This window comes from Cygnus olor, chromosome 1 (assembly GCF_009769625.2).
Source record: "Cygnus olor isolate bCygOlo1 chromosome 1, bCygOlo1.pri.v2, whole genome shotgun sequence".
Taxonomy (NCBI): domain Eukaryota; kingdom Metazoa; phylum Chordata; class Aves; order Anseriformes; family Anatidae; genus Cygnus; species Cygnus olor.
The window spans coordinates 181442692-181447703 of NC_049169.1; positions in this window are offsets into that span (position 1 = coordinate 181442692).

A 5012-nucleotide genomic window follows, 5' to 3' on the forward strand; every position below is an offset into this window, starting at 1 on the left:
TGGTAGCTTTCACAGCCAAATTACACCTTAATTTTAAGCTTTGAAACATTTGGTGAAGATTTATTCTTGAAAGTGCACAAATAGACATTCATTTTGAGTGTACTATTGGCTACTGACATAAGTGCTCTAAATTATTCACAGAGATCAATAATATTCGTCTTTATACATATCTTCATGTCTAGAATTGCCTTTGTGGTAATAAGTCTTACAGAAGCCCCATTAACAAAACCAATGCCACATTAAAAGTTGGTTGAACACCAAATTGTCATGAGCAGATCCGTGTCTGGATAGGAGTGCTGTATTTCCATAACCAGAGGGTAAAACGTATGGTCTGTCTAAATTTGCTGTTATTTTAAGCTACAGGGGGAAAAAAATGAAGACAAACCGAAGGAGGTCTCGGTGTGTGTGAGCATGTCCCCACCTAGTGATGGAGCCTGAAATGACGGCGAACCAGAGCTCTGGCATGCAGTTGTAACAGGTAAAACTGAGTAAAATCGTGATGGCTACACAGAAAACCTGCTCACACAAGGGCACAATACACATAACCACTAGGAGATGGTATCGACTCATTCCTCAGACCCTGGGTTTCACTCCTACAGGACTTACAAATCCCTCGAAAAGCCACTGTTTGCTGGATAAATGCATTTTGCCCCTTCACCCTAGCTCGTCAGTGAATCTGCAGGAGGTACCGTGAGTGTTAAATATTTTCCTGCTTGCCAGTGCACGAGGGTGCTAAAGTGCAGTCCATCTGGCAGGCAGCTTAGGAATGGTTTTGCGGTTGTTGAAAACTATCCCTGCCAAAGCTGAAATGATGTCCGAAACTTGCAGTCTGCAGCCTTGTCAGATGTGCCCCCACATGGTACCCAGTCCTGCTTTGCTGGAGAGTTGGAAAAGCCACATACAAAGTGGAAAACTCAGCCAAAAGAAAAAAAAAAGTGAAAGTCAGCTTCTGGACCTTCTCCCAAAAGTTGTTCCCTGGGGTCACTTCCACAACGTCACAGCACCTACCCTTGCATTCAGAGATGCCAGTGATGGGGGGACAAGTTGCTGAGCCCCTACATCTCTCCATGTTGCCACTTTTTGGGGTGGCAGGTTGCAACCCAGGGAGCACAGAGCCATGGCACCCCTACGCCTCCCACAGCCTGTCCCAACACCGCTCCTCTGCTCTGTGCCCTCTCTGAAGGTGGCCGGTGGCTGCTGCCCGCCTGGCACCAACGCCATGTCCCACATCACTGGCTTCTTTTGTAACTCTGCTCCTTGTCCCAACAACCAGCAGTGATAAGTCTCTGTAGCACAGACCCTCCAGCCCAGTCTTTTCTTTATTTCAGGCAGGTTGGGCTTTGAAATGTTGTGCTGGTCATTATTCTCACCCTAAATGTTTAGGTTACAAGGATCAAAAGAAAAGGAGCACCGTGACCCACAGCATCAGCCCAACGGAGGACCACTTCCACACCTGCCCTACAGCATTCAGTCTCTGCTCAAACTTAGCTCTGCCCTCTCCCAGCTTCAGGTGCCCCAGACAGGACTCAGGAGCACAGCAGGCAGATTCACCAGCACTTCCTAAAACCCCAGCGCCCACCCAAAACTGGTGAAAGGTGCAGGGTCCTGCTGGGACACAGCTGGTGCTCATGGTCCAGCCCCTCCAGGGCAAGGGCTCTTCTCCGAAGGCTGCTAAAGAAAATGTTTTTTCCTTTTTTTTCTTAAAAAATTCACAGCGAAGTTAATGTTTAGAGACCATTCTAAATTAATGTAATTCTAAAGTAATTCCAAAGCCAGCTTCCTCCTGACAAACCCCACAGCCCCACACTGGCTTTTACGCCCCACACCTTTCCAGAGCACCCTCCACCTTCCCTCTTACCTGCGAGCTCCGTGGGACCCAAACCCCTTCACTGGCACTCCTGGGAGATGGGGCTGGGAAACCACAAAATCCAGCCTTGAGTAGAAGCCAGGAGGGAGAGCGTGCCGGGACCCTGCCCGCGGGGATGAGGTATCACAGGGGCTCTCCGGTGCTTTTCCTCCTCCTCGTCTCCTGTTCGTGCACCTCTTGGCAGCTGGAGGGGCTGCGGGATGCGGGATGTGGGATGCAGGATGTAGGATGAGGGACGTAGGATGTGGGATGCAGGATGTGGGATGCAGGAGCTCTTGCCGTCGGAGCCGATCCTCCTTCGTTTCCCCACTCCCACGGCTGGCTGCAGCCACAGCCCACCCGGGCGGCTCCACAGTGTCAGCAGGGGGAAGCAAAGGGCCCCACAGAGCTGTGGCTGTGCTGGAGGAGAAAAGACAATTCTTTCGCAAAATCTCTTATTAAAAAAATGAATAATGCTTTCTCCTACCATCAGTAGTGAATACTGAGTGCTTTGTCCATCCTTCATGCAATTTCCCCCCTTCCTATTGATGCAATCAATAGAGCTCTTTGCATAGCTGAACTAGCTAGGAAAGCCGGCCGCTTTTTCTTTTGTGACTACGGTAGAGGTCTGTTTGTTAGGTGGGTGCTTGCGTCCCGTCAGCAGGTGACAGCTTGCTACCTCAGGTCCAATTCTGTGTGTGGCATCACCTCCTGGACAGCACTTGTTCGGTGCAAGAGAAAAGTGGATCTGAGGGACAGCACTTCACCAGGATAAGCGACAGCATTAGTGAAGGTGGATGTGCACTTTGAATCCTTCCAGAAAGGCCCCGCAGAGGAGGGGCAGGTGACCTGCTGCATTGGTCACTGGCGGGGAGCTGGCGAAGGGACTGCTCTCCCTCAGAAGGGACAAGCCTGCCTTTGGCTTTCAGGGAGGTGCAGCTGTAATTCCCAGCTTACAGCATTGATAATTGTCAGCAAAATGTACAGGTGGGGGCATAGACACAAGTGCTGAAAGCAATCAGAGAGATCTAACTTCCCGCACGGGCAGCTTGGCACCTTCATGAGCTCCAAGTGAAGAGGCAGCAGAAAGTCCTAGGGAAGGAGCTGGGAGCACGAGGTGGGGCAGCAGCAAACACGGGATAAAATCCCGCTGTGAGCCGATTCTGCAGCTGTAAAGCAGGACAATTTCAGAGGGAAAAGGAAGATTTTTGCTAATGTGGCTTTAGATACAAGGCTGGAAGCTTGGAGAGTTTTCGCTAAGGGACTTTGGCAGCCAAGCAAAGAGTAAGACAAAGGCTTTTATTCATTGCACTTAACAAGGAGTTTGTTTGAGCATGTAAGCAGGAACACAGTTCCTCTCTATGATCAATGAAGAGAGAGGGGAAACTCTTCCAGAAGACTCTTGACGCTCTCCACTGTCCTTGAAGAGGTGCAGCATGAGGGCACTTGGACATACGGGCTGAGTGGCCAAACCAGGCAGCGTGGCTTTGTGCGGTCCCAGTTCTTCTTTGCTATAACCTAATAAAGCTCCTTCTTCCAACAGAAAGCCGCTCTACCCAGTTGTTCCCAGGCACTGGCACATCACTAGAAACAGCTGGAACATCAACAAGTCTTGACATTACATTTTGAGTCTGTGCCACTCACCTCTTTTGGGGTCCTTTCTCTCACCCTCACCAAAAGTGAGTACTTTTGCCATCAGGCTTCCTCCTAACTCACTGACTCAGAAGTCAAAATCAACACAAAAACAGTCCCCCGTCTCCTACATTTGCTGTTATTTTCAAATTGGAAGAGTCTGACTTGGTTTTCTTAAGTGCTGCATGTGATCAGGGATGTCACATTTTCTTGTAAAAAATGTCCTCATACATTGAAATATAAACAGCCCATGGGAAAGAAATTCAGTTTACATTTAATTTCTTCCACTGTTCAAGGCAAAAAAACGTATACTTATGTGCTGAGAAGTGCTCTGCTCGCTCAGGCGAAACCAGTCATCAGGACTGACTTACCAGCTGTTTAATGACCAGCTGTAGGGATCCCAGAAATTATGGCATTCAATCATCACAAAAGATCACGGCGAAAAATAGCTGGGACCAAGAGTCCCTGTGGGAAGCGCCACCAGCGCTGGTTCTAGCTAATCAGCAGTGACACTTTGGGGTGCCATTAAACTGCTCGATTCTGGTGGTTTTAAAGGCAGATTTCAGGCAGCCTTGAGGAGATGCTGACTGTGACCTGCTGCTAGTGCTGTCAGGGTGGTGAGTTGTTGTCCTTGGTCCAAAGACTCTGGGCAGTGTGAGCCAGGGGGTCACCGTCTCCATCTCCTGGGATGTCTTGGAGCTGCAGAGCTCCGTGCAGGAAGGACTTTGTAAAACGCTTCTGCCTGTTCACACACGCAAAATCAGACAAGGCACTTTCTTCTCACCCACATCACTACAGAGATTTTTGTGTGTGTGACTGTCACAGTAAGTTACAGAGCGGCTTGACACCTGCCACTGTGGCTATTTCAGTTCCTCAGCTTCTTCCTGAAAGACTGTCTTGGGGAAGCGAGCGTTATTTGCTGGTCTCCATGGCAGTTTACTTGGCCAATGCCCAAGAGACAAAGCAGAAAATGAGAAAATATCAGACTGTCTGCTTCACGCTTCTCCTTACTCAGGGCAGTTGATCATAATGTAATCTAAGAAATGGATGGAGAAAGGACCAAATGTGCTGGATAACCTATGGGAAGAGTAACTTCAATAAAGTCCGGTAAGGGATAGCTTCAAATATGTAACACACAAGCAGAGGAGGACTACATTTGCCTAGGAAAGTAGATTAAGAGCCACAAAGATACCAGCTGTGGCTAAGGACCTCTAGTCCTGGGTGCTGGGAGATCATCCTAATAAAGTAACTGGAGGTGCTTCCTGGGTCTGGAGCCAGGGTCCAGGCCAGGGTCATGGGCAAGGTGTTCTGACCTCATTTGCTTGTGTCTTTGATACTTCAATGACTCCATCAAATGGGATTGAAATCAACAAATGGATTCAAAAGTTATTAGAGGAAACAGCCAGACAGCAAGACCCAAGGCTATGGCACACGGTGCATTTCCATAGGAAGCCAGGATAAAAATAAAAATAAATAAAAATAAAAATAAAAATAAAAATAAAAATAAAAATAAAGATAAAAATACTAGTGTTTG